A 15,044-nucleotide genomic window follows, 5' to 3' on the forward strand; every position below is an offset into this window, starting at 1 on the left:
GGGCTTTCTCAGAGGGCTTTTTACAGTTTTTCTATTCCCAATTAGCCGTTTAAGTGTACTTATTGAAAGTAGTAATTCTTTCATAGGCCGCCCTTTCTTAGTATTTGACGTTCCTTATATTGCGGTATGAGGCTTCGCAGTAGGTTGCAAACATTCATCACCCATGACTGTCCCCAATTGAGCTCAGAAGCTCAATGTCTATCATGACCTCTCTTTTAGAATGTCCAAGAGCAAGCAAACTATTCCTCCAGGAGAGGGCGCCAACAGACTACTAAAGAGATCATCATTACTCAAAGAAAACCCCAAAAACCAATGCATGATAGGAATAAACAGGTAACTTTCTTTGGAGTGGAAGCGGAGAGATCGCACCAGATGCCAATTCTAGATGTTATCACACCTGTGGTCACTGCAGCAGCAGGTGAATCCACTTTGTCCAAAAGGGATCTATTCCATTCAATTGCAAATGATCTAGATAAGACAGAGAACTGCAGCACGGGGACATAGCCGAGTTGGTCAGGTTGAGTGGTGATGAGTTTGCTATTTGGATGAATAAAGAAAGTCAAAAGTGTGAAAGATAAAAAACAAAAGGAGGAAGTGTGAAAAGTGAATGGGCCAAATTGAGGTGCATATGAAGACGTATGCTTTCTTCCAATTCATTAAATCGGGCTAATATGAATCAGGTGAATTGAGTTCTGCTTTTGGAAACTGGGTTAAGAAGGGGTGCACCGTTCCTGGAGGTACTGCAATACCAGGTCAATGCGTGGAGTGGACAGAGCAAGCTCTTTTTCCATCTCCCTGTTCTAAAAATCCATTTAATATATGGTCCCCAGATAGGGGACGTATCAGATATTAAACTGATAAGAACAGATACTACACTTGATCTTAGCCAAAAGGCCGAGAAGCGATAACCAGAATTGGTTTGGGCCTCGAGTGGCACCCTGGCCTATGCCGGACACATCTTAGGGAGAGAGAGCGAGAGGGAGACAAACCCACGCCTACACAAGACATTTTGTCACCCAAGCCAACCCTTGAAAAGGCTGCTTTGCAGAGCCAAAACAAGAAGAATGGTGCGTTTTGCAGCCGCCGCCCACTGCAATGAATCTGAATAACTCCTCCTTTAGGGCGCAAGCAACTCCCCTCCCCCTTGCAGTCTTTCCAATTCACGATACAAAAAGACGGACAGGACAGGTTGCCTGACTTTCCGTCACTGCCACCCTTTGCCATCCTTACCCGTAGAAAGCCCTTTCATCATCCCCAAACCCTAATCTTTTCCCTTTCCTTCCCAGCCCCCAAACCCTGCCCTCTGTACCTTTCTCACCACCCGCTTCCCTTCTCCTGTCATCCCCCTACCACCCGGGAAAAAAAGAGATTGCCCCCTCCTTCCACTAGCCCACCCTCCCACCCAAAGAACAACTTCTTCTGCGCAGCTTGTTTTCTAGGCAGCAGCGCTATTGTGATGTCATCGGGGGGCATTGTGACAAGCCGCCAGTGTTCCGTCTCTTCATGTTGTGCACAGTTCAAACGGAAAATACATCAACAGGCAGACTACAGAAAAGCTTACTATCAAAGGTTAGAGGGGGGCTTTCTCAGAGGGCTTTTTACAGTTTTTCTATTCCCAATTAGCCGTTTAAGTGTACTTATTGAAAGTAGTAATTCTTTCATAGGCCGCCCTTTCTTAGTATTTGACGTTCCTTATATTGCGGTATGAGGCTTCGCAGTAGGTTGCAAACATTCATCACCCATGACTGTCCCCAATTGAGCTCAGAAGCTCAATGTCTATCATGACCTCTCTTTTAGAATGTCCAAGAGCAAGCAAACTATTCCTCCAGGAGAGGGCGCCAACAGACTACTAAAGAGATCATCATTACTCAAAGAAAACCCCAAAAACCAATGCATGATAGGAATAAACAGGTAACTTTCTTTGGAGTGGAAGCGGAGAGATCGCACCAGATGCCAATTCTAGATGTTATCACACCTGTGGTCACTGCAGCAGCAGGTGAATCCACTTTGTCCAAAAGGGATCTATTCCATTCAATTGCAAATGATCTAGATAAGACAGAGAACTGCAGCACGGGGACATAGCCGAGTTGGTCAGGTTGAGTGGTGATGAGTTTGCTATTTGGATGAATAAAGAAAGTCAAAAGTGTGAAAGATAAAAAACAAAAGGAGGAAGTGTGAAAAGTGAATGGGCCAAATTGAGGTGCATATGAAGACGTATGCTTTCTTCCAATTCATTAAATCGGGCTAATATGAATCAGGTGAATTGAGTTCTGCTTTTGGAAACTGGGTTAAGAAGGGGTGCACCGTTCCTGGAGGTACTGCAATACCAGGTCAATGCGTGGAGTGGACAGAGCAAGCTCTTTTTCCATCTCCCTGTTCTAAAAATCCATTTAATATATGGTCCCCAGATAGGGGACGTATCAGATATTAAACTGATAAGAACAGATACTACACTTGATCTTAGCCAAAAGGCCGAGAAGCGATAACCAGAATTGGTTTGGGCCTCGAGTGGCACCCTGGCCTATGCCGGACACATCTTAGGGAGAGAGAGCGAGAGGGAGACAAACCCACGCCTACACAAGACATTTTGTCACCCAAGCCAACCCTTGAAAAGGCTGCTTTGCAGAGCCAAAACAAGAAGAATGGTGCGTTTTGCAGCCGCCGCCCACTGCAATGAATCTGAATAACTCCTCCTTTAGGGCGCAAGCAACTCCCCTCCCCCTTGCAGTCTTTCCAATTCACGATACAAAAAGACGGACAGGACAGGTTGCCTGACTTTCCGTCACTGCCACCCTTTGCCATCCTTACCCGTAGAAAGCCCTTTCATCATCCCCAAACCCTAATCTTTTCCCTTTCCTTCCCAGCCCCCAAACCCTGCCCTCTGTACCTTTCTCACCACCCGCTTCCCTTCTCCTGTCATCCCCCTACCACCCGGGAAAAAAAGAGATTGCCCCCTCCTTCCACTAGCCCACCCTCCCACCCAAAGAACAACTTCTTCTGCGCAGCTTGTTTTCTAGGCAGCAGCGCTATTGTGATGTCATCGGGGGGCATTGTGACAAGCCGCCAGTGTTCCGTCTCTTCATGTTGTGCACAGTTCAAACGGAAAATACATCAACAGGCAGACTACAGAAAAGCTTACTATCAAAGGTTAGAGGGGGGCTTTCTCAGAGGGCTTTTTACAGTTTTTCTATTCCCAATTAGCCGTTTAAGTGTACTTATTGAAAGTAGTAATTCTTTCATAGGCCGCCCTTTCTTAGTATTTGACGTTCCTTATATTGCGGTATGAGGCTTCGCAGTAGGTTGCAAACATTCATCACCCATGACTGTCCCCAATTGAGCTCAGAAGCTCAATGTCTATCATGACCTCTCTTTTAGAATGTCCAAGAGCAAGCAAACTATTCCTCCAGGAGAGGGCGCCAACAGACTACTAAAGAGATCATCATTACTCAAAGAAAACCCCAAAAACCAATGCATGATAGGAATAAACAGGTAACTTTCTTTGGAGTGGAAGCGGAGAGATCGCACCAGATGCCAATTCTAGATGTTATCACACCTGTGGTCACTGCAGCAGCAGGTGAATCCACTTTGTCCAAAAGGGATCTATTCCATTCAATTGCAAATGATCTAGATAAGACAGAGAACTGCAGCACGGGGACATAGCCGAGTTGGTCAGGTTGAGTGGTGATGAGTTTGCTATTTGGATGAATAAAGAAAGTCAAAAGTGTGAAAGATAAAAAACAAAAGGAGGAAGTGTGAAAAGTGAATGGGCCAAATTGAGGTGCATATGAAGACGTATGCTTTCTTCCAATTCATTAAATCGGGCTAATATGAATCAGGTGAATTGAGTTCTGCTTTTGGAAACTGGGTTAAGAAGGGGTGCACCGTTCCTGGAGGTACTGCAATACCAGGTCAATGCGTGGAGTGGACAGAGCAAGCTCTTTTTCCATCTCCCTGTTCTAAAAATCCATTTAATATATGGTCCCCAGATAGGGGACGTATCAGATATTAAACTGATAAGAACAGATACTACACTTGATCTTAGCCAAAAGGCCGAGAAGCGATAACCAGAATTGGTTTGGGCCTCGAGTGGCACCCTGGCCTATGCCGGACACATCTTAGGGAGAGAGAGCGAGAGGGAGACAAACCCACGCCTACACAAGACATTTTGTCACCCAAGCCAACCCTTGAAAAGGCTGCTTTGCAGAGCCAAAACAAGAAGAATGGTGCGTTTTGCAGCCGCCGCCCACTGCAATGAATCTGAATAACTCCTCCTTTAGGGCGCAAGCAACTCCCCTCCCCCTTGCAGTCTTTCCAATTCACGATACAAAAAGACGGACAGGACAGGTTGCCTGACTTTCCGTCACTGCCACCCTTTGCCATCCTTACCCGTAGAAAGCCCTTTCATCATCCCCAAACCCTAATCTTTTCCCTTTCCTTCCCAGCCCCCAAACCCTGCCCTCTGTACCTTTCTCACCACCCGCTTCCCTTCTCCTGTCATCCCCCTACCACCCGGGAAAAAAAGAGATTGCCCCCTCCTTCCACTAGCCCACCCTCCCACCCAAAGAACAACTTCTTCTGCGCAGCTTGTTTTCTAGGCAGCAGCGCTATTGTGATGTCATCGGGGGGCATTGTGACAAGCCGCCAGTGTTCCGTCTCTTCATGTTGTGCACAGTTCAAACGGAAAATACATCAACAGGCAGACTACAGAAAAGCTTACTATCAAAGGTTAGAGGGGGGCTTTCTCAGAGGGCTTTTTACAGTTTTTCTATTCCCAATTAGCCGTTTAAGTGTACTTATTGAAAGTAGTAATTCTTTCATAGGCCGCCCTTTCTTAGTATTTGACGTTCCTTATATTGCGGTATGAGGCTTCGCAGTAGGTTGCAAACATTCATCACCCATGACTGTCCCCAATTGAGCTCAGAAGCTCAATGTCTATCATGACCTCTCTTTTAGAATGTCCAAGAGCAAGCAAACTATTCCTCCAGGAGAGGGCGCCAACAGACTACTAAAGAGATCATCATTACTCAAAGAAAACCCCAAAAACCAATGCATGATAGGAATAAACAGGTAACTTTCTTTGGAGTGGAAGCGGAGAGATCGCACCAGATGCCAATTCTAGATGTTATCACACCTGTGGTCACTGCAGCAGCAGGTGAATCCACTTTGTCCAAAAGGGATCTATTCCATTCAATTGCAAATGATCTAGATAAGACAGAGAACTGCAGCACGGGGACATAGCCGAGTTGGTCAGGTTGAGTGGTGATGAGTTTGCTATTTGGATGAATAAAGAAAGTCAAAAGTGTGAAAGATAAAAAACAAAAGGAGGAAGTGTGAAAAGTGAATGGGCCAAATTGAGGTGCATATGAAGACGTATGCTTTCTTCCAATTCATTAAATCGGGCTAATATGAATCAGGTGAATTGAGTTCTGCTTTTGGAAACTGGGTTAAGAAGGGGTGCACCGTTCCTGGAGGTACTGCAATACCAGGTCAATGCGTGGAGTGGACAGAGCAAGCTCTTTTTCCATCTCCCTGTTCTAAAAATCCATTTAATATATGGTCCCCAGATAGGGGACGTATCAGATATTAAACTGATAAGAACAGATACTACACTTGATCTTAGCCAAAAGGCCGAGAAGCGATAACCAGAATTGGTTTGGGCCTCGAGTGGCACCCTGGCCTATGCCGGACACATCTTAGGGAGAGAGAGCGAGAGGGAGACAAACCCACGCCTACACAAGACATTTTGTCACCCAAGCCAACCCTTGAAAAGGCTGCTTTGCAGAGCCAAAACAAGAAGAATGGTGCGTTTTGCAGCCGCCGCCCACTGCAATGAATCTGAATAACTCCTCCTTTAGGGCGCAAGCAACTCCCCTCCCCCTTGCAGTCTTTCCAATTCACGATACAAAAAGACGGACAGGACAGGTTGCCTGACTTTCCGTCACTGCCACCCTTTGCCATCCTTACCCGTAGAAAGCCCTTTCATCATCCCCAAACCCTAATCTTTTCCCTTTCCTTCCCAGCCCCCAAACCCTGCCCTCTGTACCTTTCTCACCACCCGCTTCCCTTCTCCTGTCATCCCCCTACCACCCGGGAAAAAAAGAGATTGCCCCCTCCTTCCACTAGCCCACCCTCCCACCCAAAGAACAACTTCTTCTGCGCAGCTTGTTTTCTAGGCAGCAGCGCTATTGTGATGTCATCGGGGGGCATTGTGACAAGCCGCCAGTGTTCCGTCTCTTCATGTTGTGCACAGTTCAAACGGAAAATACATCAACAGGCAGACTACAGAAAAGCTTACTATCAAAGGTTAGAGGGGGGCTTTCTCAGAGGGCTTTTTACAGTTTTTCTATTCCCAATTAGCCGTTTAAGTGTACTTATTGAAAGTAGTAATTCTTTCATAGGCCGCCCTTTCTTAGTATTTGACGTTCCTTATATTGCGGTATGAGGCTTCGCAGTAGGTTGCAAACATTCATCACCCATGACTGTCCCCAATTGAGCTCAGAAGCTCAATGTCTATCATGACCTCTCTTTTAGAATGTCCAAGAGCAAGCAAACTATTCCTCCAGGAGAGGGCGCCAACAGACTACTAAAGAGATCATCATTACTCAAAGAAAACCCCAAAAACCAATGCATGATAGGAATAAACAGGTAACTTTCTTTGGAGTGGAAGCGGAGAGATCGCACCAGATGCCAATTCTAGATGTTATCACACCTGTGGTCACTGCAGCAGCAGGTGAATCCACTTTGTCCAAAAGGGATCTATTCCATTCAATTGCAAATGATCTAGATAAGACAGAGAACTGCAGCACGGGGACATAGCCGAGTTGGTCAGGTTGAGTGGTGATGAGTTTGCTATTTGGATGAATAAAGAAAGTCAAAAGTGTGAAAGATAAAAAACAAAAGGAGGAAGTGTGAAAAGTGAATGGGCCAAATTGAGGTGCATATGAAGACGTATGCTTTCTTCCAATTCATTAAATCGGGCTAATATGAATCAGGTGAATTGAGTTCTGCTTTTGGAAACTGGGTTAAGAAGGGGTGCACCGTTCCTGGAGGTACTGCAATACCAGATCAATGCGTGGAGTGGACAGAGCAAGCTCTTTTTCCATCTCCCTGTTCTAAAAATCCATTTAATATATGGTCCCCAGATAGGGGACGTATCAGATATTAAACTGATAAGAACAGATACTACACTTGATCTTAGCCAAAAGGCCGAGAAGCGATAACCAGAATTGGTTTGGGCCTCGAGTGGCACCCTGGCCTATGCCGGACACATCTTAGGGAGAGAGAGCGAGAGGGAGACAAACCCACGCCTACACAAGACATTTTGTCACCCAAGCCAACCCTTGAAAAGGCTGCTTTGCAGAGCCAAAACAAGAAGAATGGTGCGTTTTGCAGCCGCCGCCCACTGCAATGAATCTGAATAACTCCTCCTTTAGGGCGCAAGCAACTCCCCTCCCCCTTGCAGTCTTTCCAATTCACGATACAAAAAGACGGACAGGACAGGTTGCCTGACTTTCCGTCACTGCCACCCTTTGCCATCCTTACCCGTAGAAAGCCCTTTCATCATCCCCAAACCCTAATCTTTTCCCTTTCCTTCCCAGCCCCCAAACCCTGCCCTCTGTACCTTTCTCACCACCCGCTTCCCTTCTCCTGTCATCCCCCTACCACCCGGGAAAAAAAGAGATTGCCCCCTCCTTCCACTAGCCCACCCTCCCACCCAAAGAACAACTTCTTCTGCGCAGCTTGTTTTCTAGGCAGCAGCGCTATTGTGATGTCATCGGGGGGCATTGTGACAAGCCGCCAGTGTTCCGTCTCTTCATGTTGTGCACAGTTCAAACGGAAAATACATCAACAGGCAGACTACAGAAAAGCTTACTATCAAAGGTTAGAGGGGGGCTTTCTCAGAGGGCTTTTTACAGTTTTTCTATTCCCAATTAGCCGTTTAAGTGTACTTATTGAAAGTAGTAATTCTTTCATAGGCCGCCCTTTCTTAGTATTTGACGTTCCTTATATTGCGGTATGAGGCTTCGCAGTAGGTTGCAAACATTCATCACCCATGACTGTCCCCAATTGAGCTCAGAAGCTCAATGTCTATCATGACCTCTCTTTTAGAATGTCCAAGAGCAAGCAAACTATTCCTCCAGGAGAGGGCGCCAACAGACTACTAAAGAGATCATCATTACTCAAAGAAAACCCCAAAAACCAATGCATGATAGGAATAAACAGGTAACTTTCTTTGGAGTGGAAGCGGAGAGATCGCACCAGATGCCAATTCTAGATGTTATCACACCTGTGGTCACTGCAGCAGCAGGTGAATCCACTTTGTCCAAAAGGGATCTATTCCATTCAATTGCAAATGATCTAGATAAGACAGAGAACTGCAGCACGGGGACATAGCCGAGTTGGTCAGGTTGAGTGGTGATGAGTTTGCTATTTGGATGAATAAAGAAAGTCAAAAGTGTGAAAGATAAAAAACAAAAGGAGGAAGTGTGAAAAGTGAATGGGCCAAATTGAGGTGCATATGAAGACGTATGCTTTCTTCCAATTCATTAAATCGGGCTAATATGAATCAGGTGAATTGAGTTCTGCTTTTGGAAACTGGGTTAAGAAGGGGTGCACCGTTCCTGGAGGTACTGCAATACCAGGTCAATGCGTGGAGTGGACAGAGCAAGCTCTTTTTCCATCTCCCTGTTCTAAAAATCCATTTAATATATGGTCCCCAGATAGGGGACGTATCAGATATTAAACTGATAAGAACAGATACTACACTTGATCTTAGCCAAAAGGCCGAGAAGCGATAACCAGAATTGGTTTGGGCCTCGAGTGGCACCCTGGCCTATGCCGGACACATCTTAGGGAGAGAGAGCGAGAGGGAGACAAACCCACGCCTACACAAGACATTTTGTCACCCAAGCCAACCCTTGAAAAGGCTGCTTTGCAGAGCCAAAACAAGAAGAATGGTGCGTTTTGCAGCCGCCGCCCACTGCAATGAATCTGAATAACTCCTCCTTTAGGGCGCAAGCAACTCCCCTCCCCCTTGCAGTCTTTCCAATTCACGATACAAAAAGACGGACAGGACAGGTTGCCTGACTTTCCGTCACTGCCACCCTTTGCCATCCTTACCCGTAGAAAGCCCTTTCATCATCCCCAAACCCTAATCTTTTCCCTTTCCTTCCCAGCCCCCAAACCCTGCCCTCTGTACCTTTCTCACCACCCGCTTCCCTTCTCCTGTCATCCCCCTACCACCCGGGAAAAAAAGAGATTGCCCCCTCCTTCCACTAGCCCACCCTCCCACCCAAAGAACAACTTCTTCTGCGCAGCTTGTTTTCTAGGCAGCAGCGCTATTGTGATGTCATCGGGGGGCATTGTGACAAGCCGCCAGTGTTCCGTCTCTTCATGTTGTGCACAGTTCAAACGGAAAATACATCAACAGGCAGACTACAGAAAAGCTTACTATCAAAGGTTAGAGGGGGGCTTTCTCAGAGGGCTTTTTACAGTTTTTCTATTCCCAATTAGCCGTTTAAGTGTACTTATTGAAAGTAGTAATTCTTTCATAGGCCGCCCTTTCTTAGTATTTGACGTTCCTTATATTGCGGTATGAGGCTTCGCAGTAGGTTGCAAACATTCATCACCCATGACTGTCCCCAATTGAGCTCAGAAGCTCAATGTCTATCATGACCTCTCTTTTAGAATGTCCAAGAGCAAGCAAACTATTCCTCCAGGAGAGGGCGCCAACAGACTACTAAAGAGATCATCATTACTCAAAGAAAACCCCAAAAACCAATGCATGATAGGAATAAACAGGTAACTTTCTTTGGAGTGGAAGCGGAGAGATCGCACCAGATGCCAATTCTAGATGTTATCACACCTGTGGTCACTGCAGCAGCAGGTGAATCCACTTTGTCCAAAAGGGATCTATTCCATTCAATTGCAAATGATCTAGATAAGACAGAGAACTGCAGCACGGGGACATAGCCGAGTTGGTCAGGTTGAGTGGTGATGAGTTTGCTATTTGGATGAATAAAGAAAGTCAAAAGTGTGAAAGATAAAAAACAAAAGGAGGAAGTGTGAAAAGTGAATGGGCCAAATTGAGGTGCATATGAAGACGTATGCTTTCTTCCAATTCATTAAATCGGGCTAATATGAATCAGGTGAATTGAGTTCTGCTTTTGGAAACTGGGTTAAGAAGGGGTGCACCGTTCCTGGAGGTACTGCAATACCAGGTCAATGCGTGGAGTGGACAGAGCAAGCTCTTTTTCCATCTCCCTGTTCTAAAAATCCATTTAATATATGGTCCCCAGATAGGGGACGTATCAGATATTAAACTGATAAGAACAGATACTACACTTGATCTTAGCCAAAAGGCCGAGAAGCGATAACCAGAATTGGTTTGGGCCTCGAGTGGCACCCTGGCCTATGCCGGACACATCTTAGGGAGAGAGAGCGAGAGGGAGACAAACCCACGCCTACACAAGACATTTTGTCACCCAAGCCAACCCTTGAAAAGGCTGCTTTGCAGAGCCAAAACAAGAAGAATGGTGCGTTTTGCAGCCGCCGCCCACTGCAATGAATCTGAATAACTCCTCCTTTAGGGCGCAAGCAACTCCCCTCCCCCTTGCAGTCTTTCCAATTCACGATACAAAAAGACGGACAGGACAGGTTGCCTGACTTTCCGTCACTGCCACCCTTTGCCATCCTTACCCGTAGAAAGCCCTTTCATCATCCCCAAACCCTAATCTTTTCCCTTTCCTTCCCAGCCCCCAAACCCTGCCCTCTGTACCTTTCTCACCACCCGCTTCCCTTCTCCTGTCATCCCCCTACCACCCGGGAAAAAAAGAGATTGCCCCCTCCTTCCACTAGCCCACCCTCCCACCCAAAGAACAACTTCTTCTGCGCAGCTTGTTTTCTAGGCAGCAGCGCTATTGTGATGTCATCGGGGGGCATTGTGACAAGCCGCCAGTGTTCCGTCTCTTCATGTTGTGCACAGTTCAAACGGAAAATACATCAACAGGCAGACTACAGAAAAGCTTACTATCAAAGGTTAGAGGGGGGCTTTCTCAGAGGGCTTTTTACAGTTTTTCTATTCCCAATTAGCCGTTTAAGTGTACTTATTGAAAGTAGTAATTCTTTCATAGGCCGCCCTTTCTTAGTATTTGACGTTCCTTATATTGCGGTATGAGGCTTCGCAGTAGGTTGCAAACATTCATCACCCATGACTGTCCCCAATTGAGCTCAGAAGCTCAATGTCTATCATGACCTCTCTTTTAGAATGTCCAAGAGCAAGCAAACTATTCCTCCAGGAGAGGGCGCCAACAGACTACTAAAGAGATCATCATTACTCAAAGAAAACCCCAAAAACCAATGCATGATAGGAATAAACAGGTAACTTTCTTTGGAGTGGAAGCGGAGAGATCGCACCAGATGCCAATTCTAGATGTTATCACACCTGTGGTCACTGCAGCAGCAGGTGAATCCACTTTGTCCAAAAGGGATCTATTCCATTCAATTGCAAATGATCTAGATAAGACAGAGAACTGCAGCACGGGGACATAGCCGAGTTGGTCAGGTTGAGTGGTGATGAGTTTGCTATTTGGATGAATAAAGAAAGTCAAAAGTGTGAAAGATAAAAAACAAAAGGAGGAAGTGTGAAAAGTGAATGGGCCAAATTGAGGTGCATATGAAGACGTATGCTTTCTTCCAATTCATTAAATCGGGCTAATATGAATCAGGTGAATTGAGTTCTGCTTTTGGAAACTGGGTTAAGAAGGGGTGCACCGTTCCTGGAGGTACTGCAATACCAGGTCAATGCGTGGAGTGGACAGAGCAAGCTCTTTTTCCATCTCCCTGTTCTAAAAATCCATTTAATATATGGTCCCCAGATAGGGGACGTATCAGATATTAAACTGATAAGAACAGATACTACACTTGATCTTAGCCAAAAGGCCGAGAAGCGATAACCAGAATTGGTTTGGGCCTCGAGTGGCACCCTGGCCTATGCCGGACACATCTTAGGGAGAGAGAGCGAGAGGGAGACAAACCCACGCCTACACAAGACATTTTGTCACCCAAGCCAACCCTTGAAAAGGCTGCTTTGCAGAGCCAAAACAAGAAGAATGGTGCGTTTTGCAGCCGCCGCCCACTGCAATGAATCTGAATAACTCCTCCTTTAGGGCGCAAGCAACTCCCCTCCCCCTTGCAGTCTTTCCAATTCACGATACAAAAAGACGGACAGGACAGGTTGCCTGACTTTCCGTCACTGCCACCCTTTGCCATCCTTACCCGTAGAAAGCCCTTTCATCATCCCCAAACCCTAATCTTTTCCCTTTCCTTCCCAGCCCCCAAACCCTGCCCTCTGTACCTTTCTCACCACCCGCTTCCCTTCTCCTGTCATCCCCCTACCACCCGGGAAAAAAAGAGATTGCCCCCTCCTTCCACTAGCCCACCCTCCCACCCAAAGAACAACTTCTTCTGCGCAGCTTGTTTTCTAGGCAGCAGCGCTATTGTGATGTCATCGGGGGGCATTGTGACAAGCCGCCAGTGTTCCGTCTCTTCATGTTGTGCACAGTTCAAACGGAAAATACATCAACAGGCAGACTACAGAAAAGCTTACTATCAAAGGTTAGAGGGGGGCTTTCTCAGAGGGCTTTTTACAGTTTTTCTATTCCCAATTAGCCGTTTAAGTGTACTTATTGAAAGTAGTAATTCTTTCATAGGCCGCCCTTTCTTAGTATTTGACGTTCCTTATATTGCGGTATGAGGCTTCGCAGTAGGTTGCAAACATTCATCACCCATGACTGTCCCCAATTGAGCTCAGAAGCTCAATGTCTATCATGACCTCTCTTTTAGAATGTCCAAGAGCAAGCAAACTATTCCTCCAGGAGAGGGCGCCAACAGACTACTAAAGAGATCATCATTACTCAAAGAAAACCCCAAAAACCAATGCATGATAGGAATAAACAGGTAACTTTCTTTGGAGTGGAAGCGGAGAGATCGCACCAGATGCCAATTCTAGATGTTATCACACCTGTGGTCACTGCAGCAGCAGGTGAATCCACTTTGTCCAAAAGGGATCTATTCCATTCAATTGCAAATGATCTAGATAAGACAGAGAACTGCAGCACGGGGACATAGCCGAGTTGGTCAGGTTGAGTGGTGATGAGTTTGCTATTTGGATGAATAAAGAAAGTCAAAAGTGTGAAAGATAAAAAACAAAAGGAGGAAGTGTGAAAAGTGAATGGGCCAAATTGAGGTGCATATGAAGACGTATGCTTTCTTCCAATTCATTAAATCGGGCTAATATGAATCAGGTGAATTGAGTTCTGCTTTTGGAAACTGGGTTAAGAAGGGGTGCACCGTTCCTGGAGGTACTGCAATACCAGGTCAATGCGTGGAGTGGACAGAGCAAGCTCTTTTTCCATCTCCCTGTTCTAAAAATCCATTTAATATATGGTCCCCAGATAGGGGACGTATCAGATATTAAACTGATAAGAACAGATTTTTGATTTAACAGCATCTTTATTATCATGCACTACTCACAAAAAGGTAACAAACCGTGTACAGTGCCGCAGCCCCGTACACACAGAACTATACAATCCTTCTTACATAGCCATAGAGTACGACGCACTAAACTATACATCACACTCCTATGCTTATCCATAACACTCAAGCTGAAAGAAAAAGTTAGACAATAAATAACGACGAACCGGCGATTGGGGGATGGGGGTAGGGGAAAAGGGGGATAGGGTGGGGAAATCACAGGCCCGAAGCTTTATTGAAAGACGCACATAACGGGAAAAGGAGGGAGGGGGCATGGAAGAGGTCTAAACCTCCTCCTCGGCGCTGTCGTCCGGACTGTCCATGATGGAATAGTCTCTGAGCAGGCTGTGGATCAGCCTGCGGCAATCCTGGATAGACATCCTCTCCCTCTTCAAGATGAGCCGGTTCCTGGCGACCCAAATAGCGTCCTTAAAGCAGTTCATAAGGCGCCAAGCCTCCTGGATGGCTCCAACGGTGTGAGTCCCAGGGAAGAGTCCATAAAGTACGGAATGGTACGATAGGCTCCCTCTGGGGACGGAGTTCCTCAGGTCATCCTCCAGGGCAACCAACAGGCGCTGTGCGAAACGGCAGTCCCAAAAGGCGTGCAGCGATGTTTCCTCCACGAAGGGGCACCTTGGGCAGTACCGGGTTTTGCACAGGTTCCGGGCGTGCATGAATGACCGGACGGGCAGTCCGCCCTGTATCGCCATCCATGACAAGTCCTTGTGCCCGTTGGTCAATCCAGCCGATGACACGTTTGTCCAAACAGTCTCCAGTGTGTCGTGATGAAGTCCTGGAATGTTCTCCATTTCGTCCTTGGCTCTGATGAGTTTGTGGATAGTCTTTGGCTTCCACAAATCAGGCTTGAGTCCCTCCAGTTGGTGTTCCCTCACAAACCGAACCACGTCTCCGTAGAACCATGGTGCCGTCCAGTTGTAGGGGAAGGAGCTGTCCCACTTGTCCCAGCCTAACCGTCTCCAAAGGGGGAGCAGGAAGAAGCGAGACATGGACCCACCCGCGGAACCTCTCTTGACTCGCAGAGTTCGGCGAACGCAGTCACATACGAAGGAGGATCGCAGGAGGGTGGGGATATCGGGTACGCCCTTCCCACCCTTGCGAGGATCCTTGTACATGATGCTCCGCTTTACTCTGTCCATCTTGGATCCCCAGACAAAACGAAACACCGTCCTGGTAATGGCCCTGCACACGGTGGCAAGGGGGGGCCAGGCCTGGGCCGTGTACTGCAGCACGGGCAGTACCTCGTTACGCAGGACCAGTGCTTTGCCCTCACAGGTGAGGCGTCTGAGGCTCCACAGACCGATCCGTTGGGTGATCTTGGTCAAGCGTTCCTCCCAGGACTTGAGGGCTGCTCCTTCCTTCCCGAACCAGACTCCAAGAACCTTGATGAAATCCGGCTGGATGCTGAAAGGGAAGGGGGCGGAAGAGGCCGGCTGCCAGTCCCCGAAGAGCATGGCTTCCGACTTCCCGCAGTTGACTTTGGCTCCCGAAGC

General features: G+C 47.0%; 8 non-coding genes and 1 pseudogene across 8 annotated transcripts; all 9 read right to left on the minus strand.

The window, feature by feature from the left end:
* Window positions 1-715: 715 nt before the first annotated feature.
* Window positions 716-906, minus strand: LOC142262982 (U2 spliceosomal RNA). The gene has a single exon (XR_012730204.1). It is a non-coding gene; the product is annotated as a U2 spliceosomal RNA (small nuclear RNA).
* A 1,387-nt stretch (window positions 907-2,293) lies between these two features.
* Window positions 2,294-2,484, minus strand: LOC142262983 (U2 spliceosomal RNA). Its single transcript, XR_012730205.1, has one exon. It is a non-coding gene; the product is annotated as a U2 spliceosomal RNA (small nuclear RNA).
* A 1,387-nt stretch (window positions 2,485-3,871) lies between these two features.
* Window positions 3,872-4,062, minus strand: LOC142262984 (U2 spliceosomal RNA). The gene has a single exon (XR_012730206.1). It is a non-coding gene; the product is annotated as a U2 spliceosomal RNA (small nuclear RNA).
* A 1,387-nt stretch (window positions 4,063-5,449) lies between these two features.
* LOC142262986 (U2 spliceosomal RNA) lies at window positions 5,450-5,640 on the minus strand. Its single transcript, XR_012730207.1, has one exon. It is a non-coding gene; the product is annotated as a U2 spliceosomal RNA (small nuclear RNA).
* A 1,387-nt stretch (window positions 5,641-7,027) lies between these two features.
* LOC142263123 (U2 spliceosomal RNA) lies at window positions 7,028-7,218 on the minus strand. The gene has a single exon (XR_012730331.1). It is a non-coding gene; the product is annotated as a U2 spliceosomal RNA (small nuclear RNA).
* A 1,387-nt stretch (window positions 7,219-8,605) lies between these two features.
* On the minus strand, window positions 8,606-8,796 carry LOC142262987 (U2 spliceosomal RNA). The gene has a single exon (XR_012730208.1). It is a non-coding gene; the product is annotated as a U2 spliceosomal RNA (small nuclear RNA).
* Window positions 8,797-10,183: 1,387 nt separating this feature from the next.
* Window positions 10,184-10,374, minus strand: LOC142262988 (U2 spliceosomal RNA). The gene has a single exon (XR_012730209.1). It is a non-coding gene; the product is annotated as a U2 spliceosomal RNA (small nuclear RNA).
* Window positions 10,375-11,761: 1,387 nt separating this feature from the next.
* Window positions 11,762-11,952, minus strand: LOC142262989 (U2 spliceosomal RNA). Its single transcript, XR_012730210.1, has one exon. It is a non-coding gene; the product is annotated as a U2 spliceosomal RNA (small nuclear RNA).
* A 1,387-nt stretch (window positions 11,953-13,339) lies between these two features.
* On the minus strand, window positions 13,340-13,543 carry LOC142263136 (U2 spliceosomal RNA; annotated as a pseudogene).
* Window positions 13,544-15,044: the final 1,501 nt, after the last annotated feature.

This window comes from Anomaloglossus baeobatrachus, unplaced genomic scaffold (genome assembly GCF_048569485.1).
Source record: "Anomaloglossus baeobatrachus isolate aAnoBae1 unplaced genomic scaffold, aAnoBae1.hap1 Scaffold_255, whole genome shotgun sequence".
Lineage (NCBI taxonomy): Eukaryota > Metazoa > Chordata > Amphibia > Anura > Aromobatidae > Anomaloglossus > Anomaloglossus baeobatrachus.